General features: G+C 29.1%; 1 protein-coding gene across 2 annotated transcripts in view; it reads left to right on the top strand.

Annotated features, from left to right (window-relative positions):
- Positions 1 to 20,407, top strand: part of LOC132919084 (3-phosphoinositide-dependent protein kinase 1) — a 168,071-nt gene that overhangs the window by 1,405 nt on the left and 146,259 nt on the right. The gene's annotated exons all lie outside the window — the stretch shown is intronic.

The following is a 20,407-nucleotide window of genomic DNA, read 5'->3' as shown; positions in this document are numbered from 1 at the left end:
CCGGACTACCCTTTTCTTTAACACTAGTTAAAGTGCTCGCATTAGTCGTCACCTCTGCCTCAGTATAGTCATACGACTATAAAATTTATTAAACAATCCGTCAGCGATGACATATTTGTTGAACATGGAACTGTGTGCAAAAACTTGCATACCTACATCAATTACATAGATTTCTGTTTCACACAAACATTATTTACATTTACGGAATTTCAAATCTTCTCACTCACCATCTTTCCCCTTGCACTAATCCCGCTCTGCTAATGAACCCTGAAATAACGTTGAAATAAGTACAGCATAATCTAAGGCAGAGGTATTTTGGAGGTGTTTTCGCTAATCGATTCTACGAATTAAGAAATAACCGAGAAATTAGCTTTCTTATATAGTATGTTAAATGTGTTCTTCATTAAGTAGGTCACTGTAATGGATGTATTAAATTTGAATTTTTGAATTGTAAGATAAATATTACCGTGAAATAACATCCCAATCCTAGGAAAGAAACCCTTTAAAAAATAATTATATACATATTTAGATTGTAATGGAAACGTAATATCTACTTAAAATTATTATATCTGATATTCGGTTAACTTTGAGAGTAATTGAAAATTTGTTATTTTAAGCTTTTTTTTTCAAAATGTTAGTTATTTTATGTAAATAATTATTTTTAAAAGAGTTGGAACATTTTTTTATAAAGTAGTTCATTTTTATAATTTATTCACTTTACAGTTCCTGATGCTAAATCAACGGTATTTAATTGTTGTAGTTAAAAACATGTATTATCATTCATTTTTGTAATCTCATTATATTTTACGAATATGGTACATTTCATATATAGGTAATTTACAACCATTGACTACGCTGATTTTTGGTTTAAAAATACGGTGTGTGGAACATGCTTGAATGAGTCTTTTGTTTGTCTATTTGCAATAATAATTTGTTTGTTAACCAAAAAAAAAAAAATTTAACAAAATTTCTAAAACAAAGTAATATGGAATGTTAATAATAATACTACGTAATTAACAAAAATATATTATACCTGTATAAATAAATCATACTGAGTTTTCTGAAACCAAGAATATATTTTTTAAATGTGTTAGGTTTTTAGTTATATTTTTACAATAATAAAAATTAAAGGAAAAATATTCACAATAATGTTATACATTATTATTTAATATGAACAACTAATATCAAAAATATTAGCGAAAATGGATATTAATAAATTATTAAACTTTTTTATTATCTGCTGACTACTGCTTAATATAATTAATAGTCACCAATCACCATTATTATCAGTTATTTCGATGTCCTATCCGAAATATTATTTATTAATGAGAATATGCCGATATCATTAAATCAAAACAAGGTCAGACTACAGACGATCAATGTAAGATCTTTATTTTCTGTTCGTTCAATTCTTATTAATAATACCTAATAATATTATGTTGAATATCATATCTTATCAATGTCTTATTATTTTATATTTATCACTTAACCAAAATATAATATAATGTTTAATGTATACGATTTGAAATTCTGGATAAGTATAATATGAGCATTGACCACTGACCCATATTCCTGACATTATGTCCCTAATTCCCCATGTTATTGACACATGTTAATAAGTTTCACTAAATATTAAATTCTAATGTATTAATTTATCTACATTAATCTTTCACTGGTACTTTATCCGAATAAATTAAAAAGGCTTTAAACATTTTATAGGTACACCGTTTTTAAAATTTCTACATTCTATATACAAATTATAATAATTTTTATTCGACCGTTCTTCTTTTAACCTGTTCCGTAGTCAATGACTATGCTAATTGATCATAATAATTAAATCATTTAATATTTTGCTTATTTTATTTTATAATTTTTTTTAACTTTAAGTTTTGTATTAATAATATATTTTTAAAGCGATACCTGATTATTTTAAAAGTAAACAAGTTATTTTACTTCATAGTTCAAAAAAACAATTAAATGTATTTTTAATTTTTGTCCTGGTTAAATTATAATTAAGCACATCGAACAAAGTGAATTTTTAATAATAATATATTCTTTAGTTAACAACATATTATGCTTATGCATATTGAATACCTATATATATTAATTAGGAATTCCCCAATAGTAAATGCAGTATGCTAATGTATTGTAGGTTTATATTGTATTGTATTGTATGCATTGTATGTATTTTTGAGCACAATAATATTGACGACTGTTAGAGTTTTGGCTTAACGCCATCACCAGGTGTTTAATTTTTTATGCAAACAACTTTTATACGTAATACTTGAAATTGCATTCACAGTCGGCGTGAACAATCTGTTCTTTTTCTATTCCATGTTTATAATTATTGATTATTGTGCAATGTGCAGGGTAGGTACACGATGTTGAATTGGCGTAAAAATCGAACATAAACATAAGATTTAGGATAAGCAATCAATGTTATAAAATTTTAATCATAATAGGTAGCTATAGAGTAATAAATGTTAGGTGTGAAGTAGCATGACGCAATATTTTTACTCGAAAGAATGTATTTAAGACATAATAATATTATACTTGTAACTGTCGTCTATCGGTCGTCGGAATTAGATTTTACTACTTTCGTATACTTTACCAGTTTATCATCTCTATACTATAATTATACCCAATTTAAGGGGTATTATGATGGTGAGGCTCAATGATTTTAGGAGCCCATATCTTTTTCAAAGTAAATAAAATTAATGCATTCATTCAAAAGCAATTTCAAAAAAATGGAATAAAAATTGTTTATATATTATGAAAATTGAAGATACAATTAATTCTTGATAAATTGATAGCAACTATAGTAGTGCAACTGTACAAAAAGCATAATTTTAAGTTTGTAAATTGTTAGTTTAAATTAATGAAATTTATATTACCTTTAAAATTGTATTATATTTTCGAAGTTTGACTATATGTTACTTTTCGCACAAATTTTCCTAAATTATGGTGGCATATTAATAATATATATATATATATACCTCTACGACAATTTTTATGTTAATTATATCCCTCAAATATACATCAAAGCCCTCGGCGAGATCAGCCTTCGAGTGTAATATATGCCATAACAGTAGAAATTTTATACACACAATTTGTATCTATTTATCTCTTTTGTCAAAGCAATTTAAAGTTCAAACATTCAGCTAGATCCGGTGCATCCGGTTGCGTGATCCTATTTACCTTATTTAGGATGCGTTTCAAAACTCGTCTCTAAATCGTAATGTACAATTATGTTATTGCGTTTGCGTATTGCAATATTATCGTGCATATATTATTACATTCGAATACCGTTATCATCTTAAAACATTCTAAGCCATAACTTTTTTTAGCACTCGGTATATTGTACAGATTTTGTAGTTGTTACTAGATTCCCTAGTAATAGTTATAAGTTTATATAAAGGGATATTTCATATAGGTATCGTCCTAGTTCATTAAAAAAAAATTGAAATATAAGAAGAATAAAAATATTTTTTTATAATGTTTAATATTTTCTATCTGTCTAAAAAATAAGTAAACTGAATAGACATAATAGGAAGTACTCTTCGATGAAATTAAAATGTAATTAATATTTTAGGATAAAATTACTAACCTTGTTTAATCATATAAAATAATATTTTTATATTACAATTGAAATTAATAAATATGGTACTAGGTACAAATTATTGTTGATCATATTACAAGTAACTTTTATAAATATTTTTATTTGAATATGTAATATGATACTTAATACTATACTACTTTTTGATTGAAATAATTGAACTATTTTATTAGGATTGCCTACCTAGTAATAGTATGATTTACTGTATATCTTATACTGAATTATTAGTCAATTAAATATAGCGTAGGTAATAAGTAATAACTAGAAATAATGAATACGTATAGTTATTTACATTTATAATTGTCAAAAATTATGGGTTAAAAAGTGTTGCTTAAACAATTAGATACGTTTTATTCATTATGCAATGCTTTAACAGTTATAAAATGTTCAGTGTAATACAACAAGGTGTTTTTTTTAATGCAACATTAATTTTATCGAAAAGTATTAATTTTTTTCGGAAATATCTTTTCTTACATAATTTTATGCTAAATTTACATAACATTTTTGGAAAAAAAAAATATTTTTTTTATCATTATATTGATTAAATTTTTTACTGCGTTTTAAATGACACTACACACCTTTAATTTAATTTAATATTACATAAAGTCCAATGCTTTTTTGACAATTTCAAGGTAAGAAGTGGGTACCGTAATTCTGTAACAGACTGTAAGTATATAAGGTGTTGAGTGATTAAAAAAGATAAAAATAATTGTATAGGAAAAACGATTCTAAGTAGAGACCTATACCACAAGTTCACTTAAATTTCATGATATGCTTCATGATATTTTTATTACAGTAATTAATTTTATTTTTAATATCACAGAAGGTCGATTTAAATTGTCCAAAAACATTATATTTATTATACTATTAGTATATGATTATTAAAATAATATATATTTATACCATATAATTATCAATATTTAATTGTTTATATTAACTTTTTAATTAATACCACCTTACCGTAAAATAGTGTATGAATAGGTTCATAGTATATTAGTATAAATAGATTTTATTTTAAAATTTATCTACATAATTTGAAAATACTATTGGGTGTAGTAAAATTAATAATATACATAAAAGTTTTAAGTTTTCACAAATAATACCTACTTTGAAATTATTATAATAAAATAAATAACATTGTTATTCATTGTTTAAATATCTAAAAGTATATAGTTTTGTCCGCATTTTAATTATTTATTACAAATGTATATAAATAGATCGAAAAGAGTCGAAATATTATGAAAATTGTATTATTTGTAAGAAATGATCATAAATTCTTATGGAAACGCTATTGTAAAAATTTCAAGTATTTATAAGATGTATTTTCAAGTGCACCAAAACACTAAATTTATTTTGTCGGATTAAAAACTGGTTTTGGCTAAAAATTTCCGTTTTTCCTTAATTTTTTTTTCATTTTTCTTGATTACTTTGAAAAAATTTTTAACTTTCTAAATTACAAACTAAATTTGAACCTCAAAGTTGAAGATCGAAAAATGTTATTGACTATACATATCGTGTACACATACATACACATAAAATAAACATCGTTATTGTAAGACCGATGCATTCTACTCAGAATATAAAATCAAATTTTGAACGAGTTTATAATTATAAGTACTTAAACATGTTATGCTGAGTGCGCGTGGTGTATCAAAATTTTGCGAGTTGCCTTTCTACTTCCCTTATCTGAACTTTAAATTAATGGTGATTAACCTGCGACTCATTTAATATTATGAATGGTACACTTGCGTCATTTAAATTTTTTTCAAATGTTATTATAATAAATCTCACCATTTATAATCACTTATAAATATTGCAATAATATTAAAATTAATCTTATTATTATGTATTGAATATTATTTAAATTTAAATTGAATGTAAGAAATAAGACTTCATTAGTAATCTAAATGTGTATACTAAGAAATATATATTTAGTATATATACAATATACATATTGCATAATTTTAAATTATGAAAAATTGTTATTTTTTATGGCACATAATTATTTATATAATATAAGATTCGGCACATGTTGCAACATAGAAAAAGAGAGGTTTGCCAGAATAGTATAAGTAAGGTACTGTGCAAAATGCCGAAATAATTGTAATTTGTATTTTGTATACTATTCCGTTTATCTAAACTTAAAATACTTATAAAGTTATAAGTTATTAACTTACTAATACTCATTTAAGTTAAGTAACTAATTAAATACTCATTTGAAATTTGATTTTTATATATTCGTATTTTTAAAAAAAATATTCCTCAGAATAAAAAATAAAAAATGTATGTATAAGAATTACTTTATACATATATTGCATAATATATAAGTGTTGTATATATAATATTAATATACACCAATTAAAACTGCGTTGGGCACACATTTATGTGTCACAAAAATTTTTATTTACACAATAATTTATAAAACGTTCTTTTGTACCAGTTTGATTTTAATTTTATATTTAATTTGTGATAATTGAAAACAAATAAATAGCGGTTGATCACACATTTTATAAAGTTTTAAAAATTATGAGTAACATTTAAATGTAATACAAGTATTAGTAATCTTATAATTTTTTAAAAAAATATTCGAAAATTAAGATTATATTTTTATTTTTAAAACGGCTGTATGTAAACTGCAACAAAATCACACCTTTTCTAAAAGTCAATATGTAAACCGCGACAAAACCGATAAGAAACATTATACAAACTGCGACAATTTAATTTATATATTTATAATAATTTAATTATATACATAATTTATATGTATAGATATTATTTACATACCGATACGATAACATATATTATAGGTATATATAAATGCATCATCATAATAAACCTATGTGATATTTTGTACATATATCATTTAATTAATATGCTATGTTGGAGACAAATTTGTAAGGAAAATCCAAATTTGTTTTTAAGCTCTAAATATGAGCTCCTTCAAAAGGACAAGATTATCACAAGTTAGGTTATAGTAAGTGCTGTGTCGTGTAATATTGTATTTAAAATGGAACTTACACAAATGTTTAGCCAAAATGGCAAACAATTATTGGTGCTAAACAATTTAAAATTTAAATTTAAATATAATTCCAAAATAAGCGGTTATTCGACATGAATTTACTCAAAGAAAACATGCAGAGTCAAAACAACGAAAATATTACTCTAAAAAAAAATCATTTTTGGTATTTCACCTATAGCTATACAAATACCATAACATACGAGTATATATTTAATTAAATGATTAATGTATATGCATAGGTGCAATCTTAGAGGGGCTTGGGTGTGCTTAGAACCCCCAATTTTAAAATTAGCACCAGGAAATTGTTTCATGTTAATTTAGATTTTAATTGTCACATAAGGTATCCATAACCTAAAAAAACATTATAAAAAAAGATAGAGGAGTTTCAGCACCCTCAGTATTGTGATTGAAATTGCGCCCCTAATTATACATATGTGTTATCGTATCGGTGATGTACATAGTATTTATATATATAATAAATTGTCGCAGTTTGTATAATGTTAATTTTTCTTTCGGACAAAAAATAAAATAAATCGTTTAATTATTATTATCAAATCGTTTACCGTTTACTATGAAACAATTATTTATATCATAAAATTTGGTAATGGTTCAGTATGATTTTCGGTTTTAATATATCTGATTCATTCATTCCTTTTAAACGTGGTCAATGTTTAAATAAATGATGAATGGATTTAATTTATTTAAATTAAATTTTTTAATCGTCTAATGATAAATTATAGTCTAAATGTCTATGTATATAATAATTATTTTCATTTATTATAATCATTGTATATCCAGATCTATGTATATATTGTTATTATAAGCTACAATTGTATATTTAATTTCCCACTTGAAGTTTGAACCACTTGTGACGTATTACTAATCAGTAATAAGTAATAATGTTCTTGTTTCCTTACCGGTTTTTTTACGTTTAAAAGTTTAATAAACGCCATTAACTCTGACGAATGAACGCCGTAAAACTGAAATTTCCATTAAAAGTGTAATAAAAGTAGTTCCAAGAATATGGCCCATAACAATCTATGTACTACAAATTTCTATTTAGGACAATGAAAAATATATTTGTTAATACTTTTAGTTTTGAAATATTTTCATTCCTATATAATACTATTTTTATGGCTGTTATGTAACACTATAACATCTGTTAAATTATACATTATAATTATTACATATTGTAAAACTTGCTGTAAAATAATTGCTAGTCATCTCCAATGTTTGTTTAAATCATTAGATTATACGAGATATACGAGTATAATTTATTAATGGATGTTTAATAAATAAATTACAGTAATTACAGTATTATTAATGTCTTGAATTTTTTCTAATAGACATGCATTTAAGTTGGTTTCTAAATTCAAATGTATGTAGTATAAATAATTATTTTCCTATAAAGTAAACAGTATAAGTACGTATAAATACATATTAATAACATTTTAGATATTTATTCTTATTATTTAAACAGATACAGATATAATTACCTATAAATTATAGTATAATTACCTACTTATAAGTCAAACGTTCATGTATATATAAAAAAAATAAATTAGATTGATTTCATAGATTCCAATTATTAACATCAATCTACTCTTTGGCCATTATATTCCTCCTTCCGGTGTATACCATTACTTCCCCTTCCCACGCAAAAACCGTCTGTCTAGTTTTCTAATCTGCGTGACATGCAACTTCCTGTGTGCGTATGTGTGTACGTTTGATGTCACACTCACAAGTCATTCATAAAAAAGGCAATAACACACACACCTAGATAATACAATTTATAGTTGAACTCAATGAATTAAAAATGAAAATAAAATGAATGGGCTCTAACCGTGCCCACTAGGTCATTCGAAAATGATTATATTATTATATTCATGACTGCATTTTTTTATTACCTATTCTTTTTTCTTTTTTTTATGCAATTTTAATTTTTTTTTAACAAGTATACAATGTGTATCTATTCAATATTTTTAGGAGTACCATATTTGCGTAACAATAATGATAATTATCACATGCTATTTTATAGATCTATTGATCGCTGCGCAATTTCCGTTTGCGGGGATCCGGAAGTGTGATACCCAAGTATGGTCAAGTTATTTAGACATCCGGTCAATAAAATAGAGGGGAGAAAGTTTCTCTGCAACTATTCCTATGAGAACAATATTCATCAAGATCAAATTTACAACTGAGAAACGATTAAAAAATATTTTTTTAAGTTTATGAAAATTTAATTAAGTATAAAGGTATATTAAATATTCTTATAGTTATGTATAACCTGGATCAAATTACGGTAAAATTTGTATATGTAAATTAAACATTTTTTTTTAGTAGTTTGAATATTTTTTAATTAATTAAAAAAATGTAATATAATTATATATTTAAATCGTAGTTAAAATTAAACTTATTATACTCTAGTTGTTGTTTTTACTTGAATGAATTCTACAAACTTCGACGATGCCAAGTTATTTAACTTTGTGTACTAAGGATAATAGATCCATAGTACTTAATTGGTTTGGAAAATATGGTGGTAATTTGAAAATTGAAGTAATTCATATTAATCTATCAATATTTATAATTAATAAAAATGATATAACTATAATAAATACCAAATCTGAGATAATATCTATTTTATAATTTTGCGAGTCCATTTTTAAAGAATTTTATTCATAATATAAACATTTTAATAGTTAGAACGGTACTCGTTAGAATGTTGCATGAGTTACATATAACATTTCAAAAATAATTATACACTAAATTATTTATATTAAAAAAATCAGGTCTCGTTTGAAAAATAAAAGTTTATATCAACACAAGACACTCTTTAAGGAATATACAAAATAATATAAGAATTAAAATATATGGTCTTTAAGTACTTGTATTTAAAAATTCCAAAAATCAGAATTTAAATAAATTCATTTTTAAATGAAAAAAAAACGGATGTGAATTGGTGAATCATTCTATATTTTGGTCATACTGGTCATAGCTAGGATAATACCAATCTTTCCTTTGACAATGTCTGTTATTATTCAAAAATTATTATTACATTTTACCGTATATCAGAATAAAATGGCAATAGTAAAATAATTACTAAATAGCAATATAAATGTCATTAAGAAAATATTGGAATATCCTTAGAAAATATATAGACTGACGCTCAGAACCGTTTTTTGTGTACTATGATTTAACGTTTAATTCAAAATTTACACTTCTATCGTATAGTATCCGAGATACACGCTCAACGTAATAAATAATAATATACCATACAGCAGAGAAAATTTCCCAGTTTTTTTTTCGTCCTTTGTATACGTGCACCTTGCACATATAATAAAAAATAATTTGATAGCAAAATATATTATTCTTACGTTTGTATATAATAGTAAAATGATCTACCGACGTCCGATGGACGTTTTTGGCCGAGTTACGTTTCCAGAGACGTCTATATACCTAATTGCAAAACAACAAACACCGTGTGCCGAACATAATATAATAAATAATATTATTATTATACTATATAATGCAATACAATCGGCGGCTGCAAAGTCTTCGGCCTGCGGCGACCGCCGACAACTGGTGATGAACAATAACAAGGGCGTTGCACTGCGCCTGCAGACAGAAGTGGTCAGGGTCGATTACACAGCGCTCGGCCAATATCCGGGAAGTGGGTTTTATGGCCCTATAAAAATCCTTAGGTTTCTAAACGATAATCTTCATGTTTTACGACTCTCCGCCGCCGAGTTCCAAGGGTTGATTTCCGAGTATTGGTCTTCGGCGGTCGTTATTTCGTCCGTAAACGTGTTATTATTTATATTGCGATTACGTTATGTGTCGTGTTAAGTATTAAAAAATATTGCACGTTTCAAGGCGGAGGCGATTGCGTCCGACTTTTATCGCATGTAAATATTATTATATATTTATATGTATATATTATCACACCATATGATACACTATATTATGTGGTCACTATGTACATCTATCGAAGAACCGTATCCGTATATATTGAATATATTATGATATGCTCCGGACGGCCAAACCGACTACGACGATGATCCCGTTGAACCCCGTGAAGTATATTATTAAATCATATTATTCTTGTAATAATGTGATATGCCCGCGTACTTATTTTTTATACGCAGACGAACGGAACGCGCAGTGGCGGACGGATAAGTGGATGCGAGAAGACCGGGTTTCTTCTTTCGTGACACGGTCGCGATGAGGCACGTCAAAACGGTAGAGACCTTATAAAGACTAAACGAATACATCGAAAAATAATAAATAATAATAAGGAGAGAGAAATTAATAATAATAAAAACAACAACAACAACAACGACCAACTCGTTTCCGGTTACAAAACGTCGACGGCGCGGCGGTCGCGGTGTTCATAACACGATTCCGGTGGAAGGGGTTGGGACCCGTTCGAGATTGTACGGAAACAAAAATGTTCCCGCGCACGCGCTTCGACCGGCAGATGGCGGTACGCGTAACGCTAAAACCGGAGCGCGCGCGCACCCTCGCCCCGAAAAAGACACGTGAAAAACGCGTGGGTTTTCGTGGGTCTCGTCGCTCGCGTCGTAACGATTTTGCAATAATTTCTGCGACGGACGTGCGTCGTCGTAGCGGTACGGCTGACGACAATAAAAAAATCATAATTAAAAAAAAAAATCATTTTCACAATAATAATAATTTATTAATACAAATCGAAACGACAGTCCCCCCCCCCCCCGGTGACCCTATCTTTTGTCGTGTGTTTTATAGCGTTGTCGTCGACGGCGATGTCGCTTCATTGATTGCGCGCCTGCCTGTGACCACCGCCGCCGCCGCCGCCTTTCCGTTTTCCGCGTACCACGCGAGAGAGACCGTTGCATGGCCGCCGAAGTCGTATAATAATAACAATAATAGTAACGTCGTCGTATCGTCGCGCGGGGGGGTAGGGTGGCGAGATGGCGGCGGTCTCTCTTCGAGTACAATGACCCCGGTGGCGGCGGCGGTGCGCGCGCAACCGTAGTATATACGCGCGCGTATACGCATTTCCCGCCACGGCGGCCGTTGCCCTCGCACGAGCACGAGGCTCCATTTAAAATACATATTACAATATAATTATTTTTATTTATATATATATATATGTGTGTGTGTGTGTAGAAGAAAAACAGTAACATTATGTATATATTTTTTTTATATTATTACGAACGGTGGCGGCGACGCGCGGCGGTCTGTACGACGGGTTCGAGACCGCAGACGGCGGGCATCAGGCAGACGGGACGCTTTTGCCGGAAACGCATTTTTTTTCACTTTTTCGTCGACCGATTAAAAAACGCTGTTTTGATAAATATAGATATACCGTCGCCGCTCTCTGTCTCTCCGAACCGCTACCAGAGCCGAGGGTCGCCAACGCGATGACAACGATAATACTATATATTATAATAGCCGACCGTGACGAGATATTATAATTTATAATGCGGTGGTGCAAATTACGTATCTTTATTTCGATTCAAATTACAAACTCCCGATGTATTTATCAGTTATCACCACCGACTATAAAATATGTTTCGACACTACAAATAATTATCGGATTTTTTAATGGGAAATAATCTCTCATTCAACATATCAAATCTCGATAGAAAGTCAATATAACATAGTATACCTATAGTTTGTACAATTATAACAGAAATTGTCATTTTTCTTCATTGCTTAAGAATTTTCAAAAAAATAAATACTATAAATTAATTGCATTATTCTAAAACACCCTTTTATTACAAATGCTTGGTTATTTTCATGTAAATATTGATCAACATTGTAAGAATGATTCTGTAAGTTATTATCTCATTGTAATTTAAAATTAAATCTCTTACCAGCTATCTATCTGTTGCCAATAACCGATTGCGACCGTAGACGCGTAACTGTCTTTCTAGTTTTTATTCGGTTTATTCCTTCACACGCCACCCTCTTCGTGAGTCCTGACGAAGTCATCTCTGCAACCTCTGATTTATCCTCTTTGATTAGCCCTTCAATTTTTCTAGAAACATCTGCCTGTCCAGCTGGTTTTCGTACTCCCATAGGTTATGAATTATAATATTTATAATACCTACATCACAATAAAATTAACATTCTACTTATAGATATATTTTATAGCTGTTTCCCTCCTATAATGTTTGTCACAATTTCCTTTATGTACTCAAAATTGACTTTTTTTTTTTATTGTTAAAATATAGTTATGTAATAAAAAAAAACGAGTATATTTATGTGTGGGCATTTCAATAGATAGATGTCTGGAATCTAGATGACGTGATCAAGGATCATTACTTAAATTTGTTGAAATTGGATATAAATACATTTTTAAATGTTTTGGATGTCATTATTGATATTGATATTTAATTATTACTTTTAGAAATTAAAAATTTGATTGATGAAGTATGTAGTTAAAATTTTAGAAGATAAATTAATATGCCGAATTCACGAAAAAGGACAAATGTTCTAAAATCGGCAAAAGGAGTGTGGTGATATGAATTTCTTTTAAATTTAATTAAAATAAATTATTAACATTATTCGACTCTTTTCATATTTTTTAACAATTGGAAATACGTCTAAACTAAAGACTAAATTGTACACAATTAACGTGATTGGAAATAGCTAATTACTGATCCTTTAAGACGCAGGAACATTTTATAATTATAACAGTATTAACGATAATATAAATTAATAATGTCATATAATGCTATTAGTTTGTAAAGGTTGAATAATTATAATATTTGTTTGACCTTTTTCAAACTTTGTGTCAACATTTTACGAAAATAAAAATCAAAATATTAAATATACATATTTAGTTTTAAATATTCTTGTAGTTTATTTATAGAAATCTTTGTATTCCTTATAATAACGCAATAAAAAATTCTACGTAATATTGTCCAACACTAGGAAAATCACAAATGTAATTATTTTCTAAAATAAACTTAATGTCGGTGTACGTTCCAGTTCCTAGAAAATGACGTCAATTGTAAATTGAATGCATTTTTATTAATTAAATTCATACGGAGTTTTATTGTTGACAGTCATGGTTCAATAATAGAAAGTTTAATTATGCTTTTAAAAAAAAATAACATAACAAATAAAATATTATAATAGGTGACTTATTTTCTTTGGTGTTACTCAGTAATATTAAAAGTGTGTTTATACTTGTATATATTTGAATATCCTTATTGCTGGCTGCTGCACTATATAATATTATATTTCGCTTCAAATTTTAATATATTTACACAAATTATACATATATTTTGATTTAATTATTATATTACTACATTGTCTACATTAGCATTATGTAACATATGCATTATGTACCAACATAAACGGTACCGTTTCCTTAAAATTAATTTTAAATAGAATGAAATCGACTATACTCGACAGTTTGGCGGATAACTGTATAGTAGGTAAATAAACTAATATATCACTACATGTACATTAGTACATATATGTATATTATACTAATATAGTATATAGCATTTGACATTGGTACATATGAGTATACTAACACATATTATGCCTACAAAAATAGTATTTATTTTTTAGTTCGTCGTCGTATCATATCTCTGCAGACGAAAACCTATAAAAATACTTGTAAAAAAAAACACCCGGCCTTCCTTAAGGCGCCCTTTGCCTTAGGTTTCAACTTCACGACGGTTTTCAAAAGGCGTTTTGCACGACCAGTACAATTGATAACTCGAAGGCGATCGAAATAGATGAATACGGATTCGGCTCACGGTTTTCGCCGCTATATTATTATACAACGCGACGAATGCGCAGCATACTATTTTTTGTTACTCTCGTATTTTTTTCCGTTGGAAGACGCGGCGGGACAATCGTACCGTCGTGATAACGCTTATCACGCGGCGGCGGAGGCGGCTGTCGGTTAGTTGGCTGCGCCACTTCTCCGTCCTTTTGCGGCGTGGTCGCGATCGTTGACCATACCTACAAGAACGGCCTTGAGGATGTCTATGGTCGTGCGATGGCACGTGACGCATCGCGCGTGCATACGTTTATTCAGTAGGACGTATATACGGCCGCGCGCACATAGCGAATACTGGGAAAACACCGCGCGTTGCATCGGGTTCGGCCTCGTGGTCGTGCCGCGCGCCCGAGTACGGCGGGGGGGGGATGACCTCTTCTCCCCGCGCCGCCGGCGCGCACACAAACCGCATATCTGCCCACTGTGGAATTTCTCGGGCATTATCATTACACGGGTATCATGTGCACCGACTGCGTGCAGCGCGACGAAGACTGTTACAGGTGCGCATCTATTGCGCGGCAGATTCCGGCGAAATGACCGGCGCACATGCCACCGTCGATGTCGATGAACCGGGCCGACGACCATAGTGGTAGCAGTAGAATATAATAATATAGTATAATATTATAAATATATATATAAATAAGTACGTACGACGACGACGTACCCACTATATAAGAACGCATAACAACAACAACAGCAGTAATAATAATAATAATAATAATATTATTATTATTATAATATTATAGTAAACACAGTGTGTTCGGTGCGTAGATGACGGCGCCGGTGGCGGGCACGGAGCGCGTACACAGAGCCGGAGATAACCGCGACCGTTGCCCCGGCACGTCGTGCATACCGGCCACCGGGTAACGGGTCGTTGTCATCGCGATTTGTTCACGTATTGTAATGTTGACGTTTTCACCGCGTGTTGACATCGCCCGACGGTGTCTCTGTTGTTGTTTTCGTTCGTCCGCCGTCTTCCGAAGTCGCGGCGCCGAAAGAGTTCAATGAATGGATCGAAAGCTAATCAACCGGGTGACCAACTGCCGCGATGTTTTGAAACGTTCCTCGACCATCATATGCGTGGGGGCCCCCGCGGTACTTGTTTAATATAGGTATAGGTACTACCTATACTTCCTACGCACGCGCGTCAATACATAATATTGTTATTGTACTATATGCAGCATACGTGCGTCAATAAAGTTGTGTGTTGTACATTCTTTTGTGCCGGTGTCAATGTATTTATAATTTATAAGTCATTGAATGTTGTGACGCAGGCTCGTCTAGAATATAATCTCCATGGCAAAAAAAAAAACAAGACCGTGACTATGACTTAGGAGTATAATAATTACAGTCTGAAGTGACTAGGTATGTCGAAATTGATAAAAACAAAAAGGACCGCAATACAAAGTGGTGGCGTATACCAGCTAGATCGAATCAAAATAGATCATTCTTAAAAAATGTATGATGTTTATTGCCTAGGAAGAGTGGTAAAAAGTTGGTGCTTTTATATGGAGGTGCCAACTTTAGGTCTATCAGACTTTCTATATAGTGATGTCGTTTTTCAATTTGTTTATTTAATTATAATGCCCCGGAACGTATAATATGTTGTTTTATATTTCTTGATATCTCGAGCTGATATATTTTGTCTGTTGCATTTTATATTGCGTCGTCCTACAAAACTAGGTGTGTAATTTATGTGTATGTTTAGCCGTTTAAGTATGTACAAACTTGCAATCTTATGTGTTTACTTAATTAGATATAATTTACTACGCATGCACCGTGTATATATTACTATATAATAATAATTATAGGTACTGCAGAGTTTTCACTACGCGTTTTCACCCTAATTTTTCCTTTTAAATTTAATTTATAAAATATATAACTTTTGAATGTGCATCATATTTTTAAATACATCAACTTTAATGTAATTTAAAGAGTTTCCTATGGCATACATACTTCCTTTTTCAAATAAGAATAACTCTATTTAAAATCTACTAAAATTGTAAGCCTAACCTAAAGAATGTGAGAGCCTAGTCAGCTTATGTAAAGAAAATAATCTTATAATCACAAATGTATTTTTTAAGTACTATTAAGGAAACGATTAAACATGGATTAGCCTAGGAAACACCACACGCTACCAACAACTAACAAGACTATAAACTAGTTTAATCCCGTGATAAAAATCAAGTGAAATACAGTCTAACTTTCCCAGAGTAGAGAAAGATAGTGACCACAAACTATAGTCATGATGAAATACTAAATCACACTCACTAAGTCTAAAAATCATTTTAAACACGGGATATAGAATCTCAACGAACTTAAAACTTCAGAAACAAGGATAAACTATGCGAGTAAATCAAATATAATAACAAAAGAAATGGACACAGTACGTAAGAAAATTTTAAAGAAAATATCAAAAAAAATATAGAAAAATCAATTGAATAATATAAAACTAACTACGACAAAGAAAACCATAGATAACCGATAGAATTATGTAGGTAGTTGATATATGTAATAAAAAAATCTCTTTAAAAAGAAAAAGATGGAAAAAAGAATACCAAAAAATTGAATAACATAAAAGTGTAGAGAAGCAAAAGAGAAATGGATGGATGGTGTATGCGAAGATATTCTGTATATTCTATCTATGTGTAATAAATTATACGCATATTACATCATTAAAGACTACAAGGAATCAGAAAACAAAAAGTCAGTGGTTCAAAAGAGAGAAAAATACATTTTGATGGGTAAAGAAAAAATTTAGAAAAAATATTTAAGGTTGAAATAACGAAGCAGTATAAAATTATATTAGAATAAAAGAGAAGAATAGTGTTGAAAAACATTAAATAGGACCCAGTATAATAAAAATAAGTCATCAAAGCAATTTATAACTTGTAATCAAATAGATAGTCAGGAACAGATGAAATATATTAGTCAAATTGTGAACATTCAAGGTTGAAGAAACTAGAAATGTTTTATTTAAAATGTTTGAAAAATCTTATCAAGAACGCATAGTACCATAAGCTTTACACAAAACATGGCTATATTTATTCCTAAAAAAGAAAATTCTATAAAATGTAACATTTATAGAACTATCGCTTTCTTACAAGCGCTACCTATGAATACTGTATAAAATAGAAAACATAAGAAAATAAAAATTAATTTGGGAGAAGATTAGTTTGGATTTAGGCAAGAAATGGAAACCATTGACATTCGTATGTTTTACGTAATATGGTTTCATGATGGTTGCACCTATATTACATCCTAAATTATAATAAAAAAAATAAGAAATGGTTACATACGAAAACAGAGTTTCTGGTAGTTTTATGTACACATTAATTGAGTCCCATCAAACATAAAAAACATCTTCGTTTCTATTTTGAGTTTTGACAAACTAAAAAAAATGCTACAGGTATGGTTAAAAAACAATTTTATGTTAATTTTGAAAATTTTATTAACATATATAATTGTATAATTCAGTTATTTATAATAATATTTAAATAAATTTAATATGATATATTGGTAAAAACTCGTGCGATAAATTTCATAATTTATAAGTATTTAAATCTTGTTATTTGTGTTGAATATATAGGTTCTCTAATTTCTTATTCTTTGGTTTTGATATTATTTTTATTATTAATTATTATGAGCACTTTTCATTTTTACATGTATAATCTTAATTTTTATCCAATAGAAGTGATATACAAATGATAAGAACGACATATTATATGTACCAACTACCTATATACGATTGATATTTATATTTTATTTTTCTCAAGTGCGGACTCAATTGGTATATTAATTTTATCCCATTCAATTATGGGACTCAATTAATAAGTATCGGATTTTCAAATGTAGCTAATAGGTACACGATTTGAAGTGCTAACTTTTTTCAGTTTTATGCAATCATAATTTATTGCAAAAACGTATATCAGCGATCATTTATGGTATAGGTTCTGGAAAGAAACTGTTGTCAGTAATTTGTTTATATTCTATTGATTTACTACATGGTTCGTCGTTGACGTATATAATTTATCATACTTTCATATTTTTGTGATTTATGTATGATTAGTGATTACATTTTTATCTATGAGTAAAATATCTATTAGTCCTTAAAGAAATCTTAAAAAAAATGTTCGTGAAAATTTTAAGTCTTGTTAAAAAATTTGATTCTATCAAATACTAGTTATTTTGTTGTAATTCTAAAAATATCATGCCAGGCATAATTATATTATATATATTTATTTATATCTATTTTGTCCATGAATTTGGTATAATTTTTATATGTTTTATTAATTTATTATATTACATTTATACAAACAAAAAGTAATACACGCTATTATAACAATTGTAATTTAAAATTATTAATTATAATCTGCTAGCTGTTACTTAGTAAATCTAGATTAAACCACTGTGGTGTTTGTTTTTGATTTTATAATTTATGCATTTATAGTAATGACATAACAAACACATTAAATTAGTTGAAAATAGCTGTACCCAAAATTGTTTAGTCACAATAATGCACTTTTTGAAGTAGTATATACTTATGGTACTCAAAAAAATGTTTAGTATTAAATGGATGGCTGATATTTATACAATATGGAAGTATGAACAATGAAGTATTTTTATTCAAATTCATAATACATACACGGTTGGTAAGCTCCACAGTCCACGAAGTATAATAGTTTGGGAAAAGCTTAAAATAACCAATGTTAGTTAATCATAACACTTGTTAAAATGTTAAATTTCTCTTAATAATAGGACAAAAATTGCCATACCATTGTTTTTTACTTTTATGCTTAACCAATTTTTTTTTATGAGAAATGTAGAAGGGTTTTTAAAACATGGCTGTGCACCACTGTTATGCCTAGAGATAATTTGAAACTTTTAAATATATAATATAATTAATATATGTATAATTATTAAGAACACACATTATTCTTCTTTATACTACTCGTATCTATACCTACTGTAATAGTCCTGTATACATTTGGTTTGTAATTGGTCACTGAACGTGTGTTTTTGGTTCGTTTGATATACTTTCTTACATTATTGATTCAATCGTTTGCACTACCTTTTGTTTTACGTACAATACCTAAATTGGCTGGCTACGCACAATAACAACTTGTAATAATTGGTTAATTGCTGCTGTATCATAGTTATCGTTACGCATTTAGTATTTTAGTGACTAAGATCATCTGATCATGTATTTAGAGGTATGTATGACGTGTTATATGTATATTTGTGTTATGTTGTTTAGTTATTTAAGTTCAAGTGATTCACCAACGACCAATAAAACGATATGAATCGGTTTTCGATAGCGGTCAACGCACCTTTTTCAGTCTATTGTTTCGTATTAAAAAAGTCCTTTGTCGGGTTTAGAATTCACTGCCGAAAACACAACATAATATATTGCTTATTGAAACTCATTGGCTATTATTGTCGCGAATGTCATTTTCTGCGAAATACTCGCGAGAGCAAGGTGCACCAAGGCCGTGTTCTATTCTTCCCACCCCATCATTTGTATTTGATCCGCCGCCACTGGCTTTGTTGAACTCATGTATTGAAATTGTTCAGATTTTAGTTTACACATTAAATGTATCCCAACCTTGTACGTTACCCATTGCTTTTTGCAGTAACAGAAAACGCGTAAGTCGTTCCTCACAACGCGTAATATAAATTATAATATACTTATACAACATCCATAAAAAACAAACGTTATAATCATTTTATTATTAAATTTAGTTATATATTTAACATTCAATTCCTATCATAACAATTTTAGACTACCTACTGTTAAATATTGTAGTGCGCAGCTATAATAGGTAATCATTATGGTTTAAGGGATGTCACTAATTGACTAATTTAAATAATTATTAAGGTGACAAGGTGTACATAGGTAGTGGCGCAACTGGGGGGGAGGTTAAGGGGTTGTAACCGAAATTCTCCAAGGCCTAGTATAATAACCTATATAGTTTTATATATATAT

The sequence above is a fragment of the Rhopalosiphum padi genome, chromosome 1, assembly GCF_020882245.1.
Source record: "Rhopalosiphum padi isolate XX-2018 chromosome 1, ASM2088224v1, whole genome shotgun sequence".
Taxonomy (NCBI): Eukaryota; Metazoa; Arthropoda; class Insecta; order Hemiptera; family Aphididae; genus Rhopalosiphum; species Rhopalosiphum padi.
Note: the sequence above shows the minus strand (reverse complement) of the source record. Positions and strands in the feature narration are given on the sequence as shown.